General features: G+C 37.3%; 1 long non-coding RNA gene across 1 annotated transcript; it reads right to left on the reverse strand.

Annotated features, from left to right (window-relative positions):
* Positions 1-381: 381 nt before the first annotated feature.
* LOC123585830 lies at positions 382-7,018 on the reverse strand. Its single transcript, XR_006706437.1, has 4 exons — positions 6,905-7,018; positions 5,712-5,816; positions 4,296-4,469; positions 382-627 (listed from the first exon to the last, which is right to left on the reverse strand). It is a non-coding gene; the product is annotated as an uncharacterized LOC123585830 (long non-coding RNA).
* Positions 7,019-16,560: the final 9,542 nt, after the last annotated feature.

The following is a 16,560-nucleotide window of genomic DNA, read 5'->3' on the forward strand; positions in this document are numbered from 1 at the left end:
ATGAACGGGGGAGGGGCAGAGAGAGAGGGAGACACAGAATCGGAAACAGGCTCCAGGCTCTGAGCCATCAGCCCAGAGCCTGACGCGGGGCTCGAACTCACGGGCCGCGAGATCGTGACCTGGCTGAAGTCGGACGCTTAACCGACTGCGCCACCCAGGCGCCCCAAAAGCTCACATTTCTAACAGTTGAGTTATCTCCCTGCTTTTTGCTTTAGCCATTAATTCGTTAAGCCAATTTTTGGTGATGTATACAGTTCTATACAAAGGAAAGGGAGAGTAATATTTGTTAAGTGCCTGGCTTGTGCCAGACGCTGCTAAATGCTCACAGATACGTAGGTGTGAGTGTGTTTTGGAGTGGGGTGAAAGAGGGAAGTCCTTGCATTTTACACATACAAGCTTTTATTCCATTTACATGGTTGGCATTGCAAGTCACAGAGTGCAGTGGAAACAAAGTTGAGTTTGTTTTCTTACCATAGTCTTTGTAAATTGGAAGGTCATTTTTGCTGATAAATATACTCTTAAGAAATATGCAGGAATTCCAGATAAATTCCAATTCCAATTAAGGAGTTGACTGTATCTCATAGAGAGGGTACACAAGCAAGAAACTACAGGAAAGAAGAGTCTTAGCTAGTATAAAAGGAAACAAAAATAAATTAGTACGTAAATTAGGAACTACCAGTTAGTTTATTTTCTTGAGCACTTGCTCTGCTGCACCAGCTCTATTTTCCCCATGTAGAGTGCCTACAACTGCTTCCATAGTGTCTCCCCTGTTCTACTTCACCTCATGGTAGAAACAAAAGCAGTGGGTCAAGAGGTATTTTAGTTTTGCTAACACAGTGACAAATTTAGAACTGATGGGACATTTAAGATGACCCTAAACCCAGGAAAATTGAGTCATGTGAATACGTGACTCTTGACTGCCTACGGTAACCCCCTAATACTGAAATCTTTAGCCCAAACTTCATTTGGTCGTGAAAAGCATGAAGAGAACGGGAAGTTAAAATCATTTCATCTGTGCCTTACATTTAAAAAGCATATTAACCTCTTATCTGGATTGAAATAGTTTGGGATATATTACTGCAATATTTCAAATTGGTAATACCAATTATAAACAAAAACATCTTTAGGTAAGAGTATAAATCTCCCAATAACCTTACAAAAGAGGTGATAAAAATGGCTGCTGGTATTTATAATATTCGTCAAGTGCTGCTAATGTTATAGAAACCAATAAGCTAGCTAGTTTTTGTAGTTAAATATGATATTGCCACAGCCTTACCCCTAAAACGCAGGGACAGTGTAAGTGCGGTAATGTATTTTGTGTCACAGCCTTCAGTGTAAATCATGAGCCAGACACAGCACGCCATATTATCTCAACTTTTGTAAATTTTATAGATTTAGAATTGCTGAATTGAAATGAAACTACCAAGTAAAATTAAATGCTGTTCATAGATATCCTATACCACTGTTGGGAATCACAGCCATCTGTGAAAATTATACCCAGATTTATTGCTCCAACCCATTGCATCTGTGCTCTTTAGCAATGTTCTTTCACTCTTTTTGCTTTCTTTTCCTCTTCTCTGTGATTTATTATCTCCTTCTTTCATCTCTATTAACAGTTCAACATCTCTTAATTATACCTGAATGAGGCTTCGTTATACGCTCTTCTGAAGAAAAAATGGCTTATGACAGTAAATGAGAAAACAATTCAAGAAAACAAATGAAAGCCATAACTTTGCTATGTTATTAGTACTTTATTTCATATTGCTTAGTCTTAGTTCTTAATTTTTATGTATTATTCACCAGGAAGTTTGAATAGTTAGGCTTGCAAAGCACCCCATAACACAGTCGTAGGTTCTGTTAATTATTTTGGTGTTGAGATATAAAAGTTAAGTCTACAATGTAATGTATATTTCACAATTTCTCAGAGTCTATGGCTTTCACATGAATATTTTTAATGAGGCATTTCAATAAAATTTTTATAAATGAATTTTAGTTAACAAAAAATTATCCCTGTGAAATAGAATTGCTCTATTGGTATTTCTTAGTTTATTTATTAAAAAATTTTTTTTAACATTTATTCATTTTTGAGAGACAGAGTTAGAGAGAGCATGAGCAGGGGAAGGGAGAGAGAGAGGGAGACACAGATTCTGAAGCAGGATTCAGGTTCTGAGCTGTCAGCACAGAGCCCAACATGGAGCTCGAACCCATGAACTATGAGATCATGACCTGAGCTGAAGTCAGACACTTAACCCGCTGAGACACCCAGGTGCCCTGGTATTTCTTAGTTTATAAATGAGAAAACAGTAGCTTAGTAAGGTTAATGGAGATACCCAAGTCATATGGGTCATAAGTCACTACATGTAATTTGGATGTATAATTATGGATGTCATATTCAAAAATCTGTGTTTGACCCAACATATCATACTACTAATGCTATCTTATGTTATTTTCACTTAAATATTTTGTCATGTAAGTATTTCTATCATTTATATGGCTATTATTTTTATTATTCATATAATTCCCCACCAAGTTGATCGATATTTTCTCTGGTTTGTTTTTGCTCTTGCAAATAAAGATATAGTTGACATTGTCACACATATGCTTTCATTTCTATTAAATTTTATCTTTAGAATAAATTCCTACCTATATACATGTTGAGTAAAGAACGGTGTCTTCAAAAGTTGTCTATGCTTCTCATAGGTTATTTTATTTAAAAATTTTAACAAGAAATAGGGCGCCTGGGTGACTCAGTCGGTTAAGCATCTGACCTCGGCTCAGGTCATGATCTCATGGTTTGTGGGTTCGAGGCCTGCATAGGGTTCTGTGCTGACAGCTCAGAGCCTGGAGCCTACTTCAGATTCTGTGTCTGTCTCTCTCTGCCCCTACCCTGTTGATGGCCTGTCTCTCTTTGCTTCTCAAAAGTAAATAAACGTTAAAAAAATAAATAATAAAAAATTTAAAAAGAAACTATATAAATAATGCGTTATACTAGTTAAAAAATTATCAAGAAATGTAGTAAGACATTTCCAGATAGTGTATATGTTGCTCATTCTGATTGGCCTTGGTCTTTCAGACTGTGTTTTCCTTACATTCATTAATACTATAATGGAGAGCCTGGCATAGAACCAGTAGCAGAAGGAATGATGAGAGTTGAAAGATGTCTTCCACCAGAAGATTCATCATGGCTACCATGCTCTACCAATGTAATGAATGTATTTCTAGTGTTATATGGATGATATTTGAGTTCATTGGTTTATATTTCCAGGATTTCACAATGAATATATTCACAATGAATATAGTAATGTTTGCTATATTAAGATCCTTTCTTAAGAACCTTTTATAACATAGTTCCTCATGGATTATTATTTATGTCTTATCAACTCAGCCTTTAAGTTTTCTACTCTAGAAAACCCTACCCAAGAAATCTCTTTAAAATAATCTCATTTCTCCTGATTATGAACACTCATCAGCTTACTCATCCTTATGACAGTGATTCATTCCTTTATCCAACAGATGATTGCCAAGTTCTCTAGATACTGAGAACAGAGCAGTGTCTAAGAGACAGATTAAGATCTTTGTTTCCACAGAGCTTACAATATTGTTGGAGAAAGCAGATAATACAAAGCAAATAGTCATTTTTGGTTTAATCAGTACTATGAGGTTATATGTAAGATAGGGAGATTGGACAAAGATAGTCACGTGGTGGGTTGGGGATAGATGGCTTCTATCTTAGAGTGCTAATGAAAGACTTCTCAAAGCCTTTGAACTAAGACCTGAAAGCTGAGGGATAAGGGGGCCAGGAAACCATAAATGCAAATGCCCAGGAGAAGCAAAGTTTTGTCCTGTAAAATAGAAAGAAAGCCAGAGGGAATGGAGTATAGTTGATGTGGCAGGAGATGAGCTTGAAGAAATTCTCAGGGCTGATCATATTGGGCACTGTGGGTCATGCTAAGGAATTTGGATTTTTACTTTGTTTGTAAGGAGAACCTCCCTTTGGAGGTTATCGAATAGGAGAATGGAATGATGTGCTAAAAGATCATCTGGCCGCTGTATGTCTTGTCCCAGGTCAATCACTTACCCATCTGGCGATGACATCTAGTATCTAGCACATAGGAAACACTGAACAACTAAGTACAAATTATCCGTTTTATGTTCAATATCTTCTTGCATTCCTTATTTTATAGCTGGGCAGAGAGCTGAATATTCTCCAGTAAATGTATATAGAAAATGAGTGGGACAAGTGAGGAATTCTTGACAATAACAGTTTCTGTAAGATGTACATTGGATTCACTTACTTTGGAGAGAAGAGCAGGGACCAGTGTGAATCATTCCACAGGGATCATGCTTAAACCAAAGGGAAGGTGCCCTTCCTTTGGGCCCACATAAAGGAGCCCGAAAACTGGGTGTGAAGAATGAGAGGCTTTGGCTGCCATCAGTTAGATGCTCTGCAAACATAGCAATTGGCATTTCTATTGTAAATATTTAGGGCAAGAAAAAGAAAGAAATTCAGATGACACACATAATGAGGTACTTTTTTTTTTTTTTTCTGATTACTCCAGAAAAATCAAAGGCCACACAGGAACCACATAGTAGAACTGGAAATCCCCTTGTACTTCTCATTTTGTTTAGTTGCTTATTACGAGTAAGGAAAAGGATGAGAAAAGAGCAGATAGGACTAAGTGCTGCCACTGAGGTTTTGTGCAACCACTAAATAACACAACCGAGAGAAAATGAAAATGGGAGCCAAATCCTGTCTTTCACTGGATGGAAGCAGAACTCAGCCATTAATAGCAAGGGGAGGCATGGTGAGGTGGAAAAGCCGTAGGGACTGGAGTCAGAAGATGTGAGTCCCAAGCTCTGCTGTTTACTGATATGACCTTGGATAAATCCGTTAGGTCACATTGAATGAGCTGGTTTACTCAACTCATAATGATACTATCATTAGCAATGATTTCGCAGGTTTGTTAAAACAAATGAAACAAGATTAGCAAAACTGATTTGTTATTATCATTTCAATAAAAATAGCTGAGACCCAGAGGGTGGTGGGAACTGCTCCATCTTTACTACACCCCGTCCCAAACTAGAAACATTTTCCCCAAATCCCCTGCCAGCACACCTATACTGTAATCTCTCCTCTCTTTACAATTACTTTGTTGAGCAGTTTTCTGATGGCCCATCATGATGCTAGCCAGCTGTAGGGCTAAGGTGGCCAACCAAGGGATCTGATTTTAAGTACACTAGGTGAGCGGGTGTGTATTAGCATTGATTTTTCACAGCCTGTTTTGCTGTGTTCATCAGTTGGCTCTTCTCCCTTTGGATTCATGCACTCAGCACATTTCCACATTTGTACTTTGCTTTGCAATTATCCCTGACAAACAACTATTTGCAGTATGTGATGTTACTAAACAGTTTTCATGCAAACCCTGCTTTCCCACATCCCGGAAAAGATCCCGGAATAGACTCTTTTTTAGAGTCTATTTAAAATGGGCCGCATTTATGCACTGACTGGTGAAAAAGACAAACATGACCAAACAGAATCTCTAGTTTAGCATTTGAAATCCCTGAAATAGGTTGATGGTAAAAGCAAGACCAAGAGGTGATCAAAATGCTTGGCTGTTGTTCATTAGTGACATTAAACATAAGCAGTGATTGATTTCCCTTAGCTGAGCTTTGAAAACACAAATAACCTACAGCACATTTGATTTTCTTACCTGGATGCTGTAATGACTGATTGAGTTCAGTTCACTGACACAAGCCATGGCCACTGTAATAGGAATTAGTCGCTGAACATGGCTTTGGACCTTATTACCAAATATCTGGGGGCAGAGAGGGAATAAGAAAAGAAAGTTATTAGTGAAAAGAAAACTCAATATTGGGAATCTAGTTTATTTTTAGCACTAACCTCAGGATACAGAAATTTGGAATGAAATGGACTCAATACTAATTAAGAGATTGGTGATCCCTATGGTTTGCGTCGAGAAGTATCAATGAACTGTAAGTCAGTCAATTAACATGTAAAAGATAAATAATACCTATATCACACATGTTTGCAAATATGTCTCTAGGTTGAATTCCTCTCAACTACCTAACACTGAATTATAAGCTCATACTACGCCAACACTACTCTCATGTGAAGCCTCCCAATATTTTTCTTCCTTCTTTTTTTCTTGATTTCATAGGAAATTAGAATATCTATTTATAAAAATGTGGCAGTTTGGGAATCAGATCTAGGGGTATATAATCTGGAGTTTTTCCAAAGGTGGAAATAAAAGGTTAGAAAAGAAAAATAGCTAAACAAGACTGTATATTAGGATATTGTGGACACAATCAATTCCTCACACAAGTCTTATCAACCAATCACCTCATATGAATTTGTTATAAATGCAGTCTTAGTCTTTGGGCAGGAAAGTAGATAATTTAACTCAGGCCCTTTGAAAACCACGCAGGTCACCAATACAGTAATGTAAACATGGCTGGGAAATTCCCATTTCAACTCTGGTGACTACCTTGGCTGTAAGCAGATTTGATGAGGAAATCCTATGCCTGTTTTTGTGGGTCCATTCTAAGTTTCCACAGGGAAACAGAACCACCCCTCCTGATGCTGCCTGGTATGCATAATGTGGTCCTTAGTGGATAATAGTGACATTAATGCGTGTCTCATCCTGATCTGGAGTTAGTGCAACAACAACAATAGAAGACAGCGAACCTTTATTCCTGTGCCACACTTTGTGGTAAGACATGCATGTATTAGCTCATTTAATTCTCACAGTGCTCCCATGTTATTATTTTCCTCATTTTTTTCCAACAACCAATCTAGCACAGAGAGGTGCAAATTGCCCATATTTTCCTCTTATGAAAAAAATTCTCAATGGAGGCAAGGAGCAGTGGATCATTTCAAACTTACCACAGCAACAGCTTCAGGAAAGAAGGCATATGTAAGATGACATTGTAAGCCACATTGGTCAGCAAATAAAGGACGGTCACAATGGGCATGGATACAGAAACGGACACTAGTAGAGTCCAAAGAAGAAAAACAAAAGGACATTTTACTGTTTGAACATTTGAAAAGAACCCAAGAATATAAGCATTGCATCCAAATGGAAAATTTTCCTGTGGGCAAAGGTGATGACTCTCCTCACAGTTTAGAGCACTTTCTCCAAGACATCTTTTCTCTCACTTTCTCTCACTTTCTCTTTAATCCATTAAGAAACTGTCATCCTGATGAGCACTGGGTGTTGTATGGAAACCAATTTGACAATAAATTTCATATATTGAAAAAAAAACTGAGAACAAACTGAGGGTTGATGGGGGGTGGGAGGGCCAGGAGGTTGGGTGATGGGTATTGAGGGGGGCACCTGTTGGGATGAGCACTGGGTGTTATATAGAAACCAATTTGACAATAAATTTCATATTAAAAATATAAAAATAAATAAAGTTCTATAATGTAAAAAAAAAAAAAAGAAACTGTCATCCTGAAATAAATAAACTGGTATGATCTGTTTTGAAAAAGTCAATTATATTCACTTTCCTACAAGCATATTTATAGCTTCCCATCAGAGAAAATATCTTCCCTTAAACTTCTGCTAGGTGACAAAGGAAGATATGCTGAGGCATTAACAGTGTGGAAGAAAGATTTTGTCCCCCTCAGTCTAAACCCAGTGTCATGCCTGTGAATATGCTGCATAGGTGGCAAAAGGAAATTAAGGTTACAGATGGAATTAAGGGTGCCAGTCAGACTTGAAGAGATCACCTTGTATCATTTGGAAGAGGGGCAGGAGAGGCTGAAATTTACAGAGAGGTTCTCCTTGTCCTCGTTGGCTTTGAACATGGAAGTGGACCATGAGCCAAGAAGTGTAGGCAGCCCTTAGAAGCTGGGAACAACTCTCAGAAGACAATGGCATAAAATGGGGACCTCAGACTTACAACTGCAAGGAACAGAATTCTGGCAATAACCTATATGAGCCAGGGAATGGATTCATTCCTAGAGTCTAAAAAGGAATGCAGCTTTGCCTACACCTAGATTTTAGCCTTGTGAGCTCTGTATCAGGGGTCTTACACACAAACATAATAAAATACACACATATATACCTACGTGAATAAAATAATAAAGTTCACTCTCTGCTATAGTGTGCTATGTCCAATGCAGTGCTACATATATGAGCACGGTCATATCCTTTAAAAAGTATGTTGAGGGGCGCCTGAGTGGCTCAGTCAGTTGAGCCTCCAACCTTGATTTTGGCTCAGGTCATGATCTCAGGGCTGTGAGATCAAGCCCCGCATCAGGCTCCATGCTTTGTACATTTTGGATAATTGCTTCTTTTTCATTTTTTTCCTCTCTAAGCATTCAAATATATGCTTGTTGAAAAATAATTTTGTGACGGTTTTGACTTACTTTGAGGTATTGGAGCTTCTTTGGATGGCACTAATATGCATGGCTTACAAGTACGTTAGTAGTAAATAAAACAAATGCTATTACCAGAAGGTTTTTAAAAAGTAGGTACTTTACAAAAATAGCAAGCTCATAAGAAAAGGTATGTTCATCACACAATGATGTGAATGTTGACTTTAGACCTGTAAGTAGCAATTCTTAATGTTCATTGAATTTTTGGTACTGGCAGGTCCTTAGGAATTTCACCTGAGAGCCACTCGTTTAATGGCTCTGAAAATTGCAAGCTGGTATATTTCAGTACTTTTCTCAAGTGGCTCTGTGCTGCTAGAGTTAAATTGGAATCTAAGGTTCCCGACTTGATATTAGGGTACCTTTTCCATAGTCTGTTATAGCATTTTAAAAATTTTCCTACATATCTAAGATTTTGAAGACTTGCACTCAAGATGGGATGTGGCTCCTCAAGGACAGGGATGTGCCTATTGATCTTTGATTAGCTAAAGCTTAGCACTATGCCTGGGCCAGAGTCAGCATTTGTCAAATGAGAGGTTTCATGAGTGTCTTCCCTGGGTAACCTTGGGAAATCACTTCGTCTTCCCAATTCTCACTTCCTGATCCATAAAATGGGAACAAAACTCACCTTATTTATTCCTAGGTTGCTTTAAAATATATATTTATGTTTGCTTATTAAGAAAATTATTATAGTTTTTCAAAATGGTAACTTTATTATGGCATACATACAATTACCATTTTGAAAAATACATACTTATATACATAGGACAATATATATACATTATTTTATTTGATATATTAATAAGTTAATATTTTAAAGATTTATATGTATCAATTATTCATATATTTATATACCTGGATATAGCTAAATACAAACATATAAAAGTGCATTGCTAAATATTTTACTGCAAATTTTTATATGAATGAACAAAAGGATAAAGGATTACAATCAGAACTTGGGTCTTTTTTTTCTTTTCTGTAAAATGGCTAAGTTATTTTATGCCTGAAATAGTAAAAATTCCTTTTGATCCCACACAACTGTTAGTGCTTTTTGACATTCTCTCAAATCATGTTGTCAAAGATTCCTTAATTTTAAAAAAATTATTTCTAAAAATATTGTTTCTAATAACCATTGTTGTTTGTTGCTGTGTATTTTGACAATGTTGCCTGTGGATATTTCCTATTCTTAAGTATTTATGACTTATATTTGGTCTTCTTAACAATATTTTTGATTTTGCCTATCCCAAATTCAGACCCTGTAGTCAAAATTAAAAAAAGAAAAACAAAACTATTAAGATGTCTTTTGTGAATAAACAATATTTGGATTTCCTAAAATGGCCATCAGGTAACACAGGTTGGCTTTGATGATTAAATGAGACAATTATGATGAAAAGCTATCGAGAACTGAAAAGCTAGATAAATTTACTTTTCTCAGGGCTGGAACATTTCATAGTGGCTACATGTGAAACTGCATAACGTAACTTGGAGCTTCCTCAACAGTCTAGCTTAGTCTCTGAGAACTATATTGTAGGTTAATATTCATGTAATACAGTAGTTCGTATTCGTTTAGCTACTTCATAGGTGTTTTTTGTTTGTTTATTTAATTACATATGCCCAGCTTTTGGTCTTACCTTTAAAAACAAAATAGCCATTCATCGATATAATTAAGATGGACATCAAGATCTTCGCGTACATGAAGATATCCTTCACTCAGCTTTCCTACTTCACACTCATGCAGTTAGTAAATGCTATGGTTCCTATAGAAAGAATGAGTGTAGTGAGAGAAATACAACGTGCTGCTCACATCTGAGGCATGGGCCCTCACAAGAATCAGGGTTCAGGAAGGACTCTCCACAGGATAAAAGTCCATTGTTTAAAAAAACAAAAATCCTACACTTTCCGTTTACACGGTAGTTTTCAAACTTTATCTACTTTTATTTTCCTATCTATCTACAACCCATGGTGAAAGTGGCTTGATGAGTTCGGAAAATGATCCTGAAGTAGAACTTGGTTGCAGCGCCTCCCTGCATCTCACCAGGCTTCTCTTCTGCATATGTGGGAAAAGTGGAGTTCACCTGTTGCACCCCTTGGGGAGGACATTCCCACAGAAGACCTCTCTTGTTTGCCTGTCCTCAGACCTTTGCTTGGCTGTTTTCTACAGATGGCATCCTCTACTGTACATGCCCTTGTGTTTGCCAAAATCCAGTGTTGCAAGTCTATCTTGATAGTGACCTTCTTTAAGAAACTTCTCCTGACCCCCAGTGCAAATGTGAGCTCCCTCACTTTTGAAATTTTACAGCACTTGTTTATACTTTTCTGATGGAATGTCATTTTTGCTTATGCTGTTCTTTATATGTCTTATGCTCTCACTAGGATATATATGCTAATTGTGGAAGACCACATTTCTATGTCCCCACAGTTTCTAATGTGTAGAAGGTTCATAACTGAATAGAAGGGAACAGAATTAAACTATCAGCCCAGGTTCATGAACTGTTACTGGGTGATGAACCTGGAGTTATGAGTTATTTTTCATAAAATTTGTAAAATCAATATGAAATTAATGAATGCAACTTTCAGGGAGATGAAGACCCCAAGTTAAAAAATCTAGTATTATCAGAAATATAAATTACTATTTTCCACAAATAGACTAGTCGTCAGCTAAATTTGAAATATTAGGTTGGCAGGGCTTTAAAATAGCCTATGAAGTCTCCCTGATTAGAGTAAGATTTTATGAGTCTGAATGGAAAAGTAATATACTCACATATGCAGGCAGTCACGATCCATTTCCCTTCCTCATAAACGACTCACAATTTGTCCAAAGAGGTGTGATAACAAATTTCATAAATGTGATTGTCTTTATGGCCTGTCTATCCTATTGGCTCAATGAGTAAAGATGACGAAAGTCAGATGAAGACAGTAAATCCACAAAATGCTTCCAAGATGTATGCATAGCTTGTCCTTGACTACTGGGTGGAGCTTTCCATAATATGAAGCCCCAAACAGCAAAAAAAGTCTACTAATAGCTCAAACATTCAGGAAAAGCCTAAGAACCTCTGTGGGCGATACAAGTGTGCCCGAGCCTCATATATCCCACTATGAGACAGATGCCAGTTAGTACAATATTATGCTTAATTTGGACTTTTTCTTCTTTGTCCTTGTCTTGCTTGTCTTCTGCTGGTTCTCCATTACTGGGTGTGACATGTTTACCATAGCACAAAGAAAAATGACCAGCCATTTTGTACTGGAACATTCCTGTGGGTTGGTGAAAAGAAAAAAAAAATGATGCTATTCATGAGATGACACGAGAGAATGACAAAAAAACAACTTTTGACTCAAACCATAATAACGTAAAGAATGGTTGAAGGATATCCAGGAGAAAGTTTTGAAATGGTGTCACTGAGAGAACACACTATGAGTCAATTTTCAGCATGATCCACCCATTCATTTATTCATTTTGAAAAGCAGTTAAAGAACTCAGGAGGCATAGTTCTAGGAACACAAATAACAAAGCCTAGTCCTTGCCCTCAGGGCTCTCAGTCTGCTGCAAAAAATCAGAACTCAATGAAAAAATCACTTGGGCTGCAATGAGCTCATGAAGGAAGCAGCAACTAACCTGTCTGGGATTTTACGAGAGTGTCCTTATGGTTGGGAATGATGACTCAGTGTCCATGGGGTGCATGAGAGGAAGAGTAAGTGGTATTCCAGGTAAAGTTCACAGCACACGCAGGCAATGACAAAACAAAAACGCAAACAAAAAAGTAGTCTGGTGTAGCTGAAGTTTAGGGCATAGAGAGGGTGATGCTAGAAGCGGAGCCTGAAAAGCTACATAGCTGCTAACTTAAATGGTTTCTTGCCATCAGGAGATTGGTCTCTCTCCTGTGGATGTTTGGGGGACCCTTGAAGATTAAACAGGTGTGACATGATACATTTCTATTTCAGAAAGGTGGTCTGGCATTGAATGACAGAGCATTTCTTTGCAGTAATTTAAAAAAATATTAAATTCTAGCAGTTCAATTTTGAAATCAGGCCATTTCTATCCACTGTAGTCAAGACATCATCTACTGAACAGTCTCTTAAATGGCTCTCCCCGCTCTAGCCCCTCTCCAGTCATCTTTAGTAATCTTCAAACATATCAACCACAAGACGTCATGTCATTTCTCTGCTTGAATTTATCTAGTGGCTTCCATTACACATATCATGACACCCAAACTCTTCCCCAACGTCCTGTGTGATTCTGGCCTCTGCCTACTACTTTGGCTTCAGCTCACAGCTCCCTTGTCCTCAGTCACCACCTCCAATAACACTGGCCTCACTCATTCTCATCTTCACCTGCAGACTCCTCCTCCTCCCTAGGGGAAATCTCTCAGAGCTCTCCGTTTTCTACCACAACAAACTCCCTAGGAATGAGAAGTGGGAGTGAGAAGTGGGACGTTTTTCAAGAAGAAACAGTTGCTGGGTTACTATTTTGAAGATCATAGCTTGAAATTTTTCTAGATTTTACTTTGTGTCTACGTCATAGCAACTTCTACTTTTAAAGATATTCCCACTCAAATCTCTCTAAGGGTATTACTTATACCTATTTTAAGGTTGTCTTCTCGTTAGTCTTTAATTTTTATTTTCTTCAGATGTTGAATTTGGGGATTCTTTATACAGCTGGTCTACTTAAATCATGAGATTTTGGTGGGCACAGTGCCTTGCACCTAGATTTCATAAGCAGAGCCTGAACAATACCATATTGTTTCTATGTAAGGACAGGAGACAAGTTCCTTTTTAATATTTAATGTACTCATCCCCCAAACACCCAACAAAAGTATGCTTACATTGAAACACATTTTAGATGAAAAAATAAGCCAATGCTCTAAAAACTGACCTGGAAATAGATACTATTTTGGTTAAACATGTAGATTACATAGTCTTTTATGATAATGTGTAACACTTTAAGGATATTTCCATTATATTCATTAGTGAGTAGGTGCATAGTTGTACCTAAATAGTGATGATTAGTTGAGCTTTGTCAAGTTAAGGGAGGAAGCCTGTGGCATTCTGAAGACTCTTCCTTGGCCCAGTACCATTCAACATTTTAATTAGTAACTTGGAGGAAATTACAAACAGCAACTTTGTCAAATTTGTGGATGACAAGCTGGGAGATTCCAGATTTAGGAATCAAAACTATACTGAGTGGGTGGAACTAGGAATGAATTTAGAAAAATGAAGAGGGATAAAGGCATAGCCTTATATATGGGCCCCAAACCCAACTCAACTTTGAGTACAGAAAAGAAGAAGGCAAAACAGCATAGTTACAAAAGACAGGGTTTTTAGCTCATAGTTAAGTATCAACTCAGCATCATGTGAGTGTTAAAAAATGGGCTTTTAATATATTAGTTACAAGGGAGGAGATATCCCAACTGTGCTGGTAAGACCTAAATGGATTAGAAGTAACAGATGCAGTTGTGGGTACCATATGTTAAAAGAAATACAGATCATACCTCTTAAATAGCCATTGAAGGAAGGGATTATTTTAAAGTACAAAAAAAGCCATCAGGAACAGAAGTTACCTGGAAATATATAAAGAGTTGCCATATGGGTAAGGGAATAGATGTACTCTATATACTATCCCAATGTTTGGAACCATGACCAATAGATATAAACAATAGGGAAATAGATTTTTAAATCACTGTAGGAAAGAAGTGACCTGTCTGGAGATGAAGCATATTGCCTGAATAGGTAAATGTTTCCCCCCTCATCAATACAAGTTTTTGATCATGAGATACTTATCTATCTAAAGTCTTTATTTGAGGAATTTGAGGCATAACCTTGCATAATTATTCCTTTCAACCTAGACATTAATTCTAGGACATCAAATTTTAAAAGATTAAGAGTGAAATTGGTAACAAGATTAAAGGCAGCATAATTTTCCAGGAAAAGGTTGAGAAGGGACAGATCAAATAAAAGAATTTTGTTTCTAAAAGAAATCTGGGTGTGTGACTTTGAAAAGAAAAAAAGTCCAGGGAAGGGGAGGAAAAGCAGGAGGTTGTTTGGGAACTGGGCTTGAGAGATGAGAGTATAGAGAAAAAACGCATTTCTGAAACCAGTGAGAGGTTTTGAGGATGGCTACACATGAAAGATTACTGATTCTCCTGTTCTCCCAATTGGTCAGTTTTTCATCATAAATTAGGAAATTGAGTTGGGGTGGGGGAGGGTGAACAGAGGATTACCGACAGAAGGGAGATAGAAACCAGCTGCTGCTGGGTACCTCCAGCTGCTGCCACGCCCTGGTCTTTTCACCGTGATGCCAGTTTCTCTAGTATAACTTTCAACGCATCCAGTCTTGCTTCTTGGCTTTCCCCACATCAGCTCTGCTCTTCTGCTGTCGTAATTCAAGTGTCTGATCCCTTCTAAAGTACTTCTTTAAAGAGCTGAGTGATAGATTCAATCAACTGATCTGATTATCATATTTAAGCAATCTTTCCAACATGCAAAACATGTCTAATATTGTTTTGGGAATTCAAGTGGATGCAAAAAACCGCAAAAGTTAAATTTCCTAATCGCACCTCAGTTCTGAGACTACACCTCCTGAAGACAAGTGTGGCAGACACAAGGAAAACTGATCTGTGAACTAAAGGGAAATTATCTTATGCATAGTTCTATTTTGTTTCCTAAAAACAAAGGGTCTGGAACTTTAGCACACACATAATGGTCTGGATGGTTTATTGACATAGATTTCTGAACCTTACTACCTGAGATTAGTTCAGGTCTGAGAGAAGGGCCGTGAATTTGCCTTTCTCTCAAGTTCCAGGTCATGTGAATGCAGCTGTTCTGTGGACTACATTTGTGGGTAAGACTGTTTTAAAACAGATGAACATAAGGGAAACAAAAATAATATAAAAACAGGGAAGGGGACAAAACAGAAGAGACTCATAAACGTCGAGAACAAACTGAGGATTACTGGAGGGGTTGTGGGAGGGGGGACGGGCTAAATGGGTAAGGGGCATTAAGGAATCTACTCCTGAAATCATTGTTGCACTATATGCTAATTTGGATGTAAACTTTAAAAAATAAAAAATTAAATTAAAAAAAAGTACCAAGGAATGTCTCTCTCAAAAATAAACATTAAAAAAAAAAACAAAAACCAAAGTACAAAAAAAAAATACACTGCAAGGAATGCCACTTTCAGATTATCTAAGTACTATCTAGTTAAAAAAGAGATAATTACAGATTATTAGGTCCCTTCCTTAAGTGACTGAATCTATCATCCTTCTACTATGCTTCAATGATAGAATAGTAGATAGTAGAATAGATAGAACTCACATTCTACCTATAATTCAGTATTTTGGATTGTCTTGATTATAAAATGAAACTTTATATATTATACATACACAATTAGTACCATTTGTGATATGTGGATCATTTTCAAATAAAATACAATTTTTAAAAAAAAAACTGTAAAATTCTTGCTAAATACTGTTTCTGAAGTTCTGAGACTGAAGCCTATTCTTTTTCTTAAGGGGGATTAAGACAGCACAACTGTGACATTCTCCTTTAATTAGAAGGCTCAAGGAAGAACTGAAAGAACTTCTGTACCATATGACTCAAATGTTATTTGGTGCTGTATCTATGTACTACCTAAAACAATCTCATTTTCTCAACTTATTTCCCAAATTAAATCCTTATCCTAACATTTAAAAATAGGAGATAGATAACTCATATACTTAATTGGTTTCCATGTTTCCCTAGTAATTTTCATATTTCTCAGAGATACAGTAATGAGGCACCACCAGTTAGTATCAAGCTCCAAATGGAGATTAAAACACTCATTGTATAATCTTAATAAAATATTTAATTGCCCCAATACCTTCTGGTCATTTAAAAAAGATGTTAACAGGGAAAGAGAGGGAAGAAGGGAGGGGCAGAGAGAGAGGGGGACGGACAGAGGATCTGAAGTGGGCTCTGCAATGATGGCACATAGCCCCATGAGGACCTTCTGATCATTTTTACTCTCTTTTTTTTTTTTTTTATTAAATTTTTTTTTTCAACGTTTATTTATTTCTGGGACAGAGAGAGACAGAGCACGAACGGGGAAGGGGCAGAGAGAGAGGGAGACACAGAATAGGAAACAGGCTCCAGGCTCCGAGCCATCAGCCCAGAGCCCGACGCGGGGCTCG

This window comes from Leopardus geoffroyi, chromosome C3 (assembly GCF_018350155.1).
Source record: "Leopardus geoffroyi isolate Oge1 chromosome C3, O.geoffroyi_Oge1_pat1.0, whole genome shotgun sequence".
NCBI lineage: Eukaryota > Metazoa > Chordata > Mammalia > Carnivora > Felidae > Leopardus > Leopardus geoffroyi.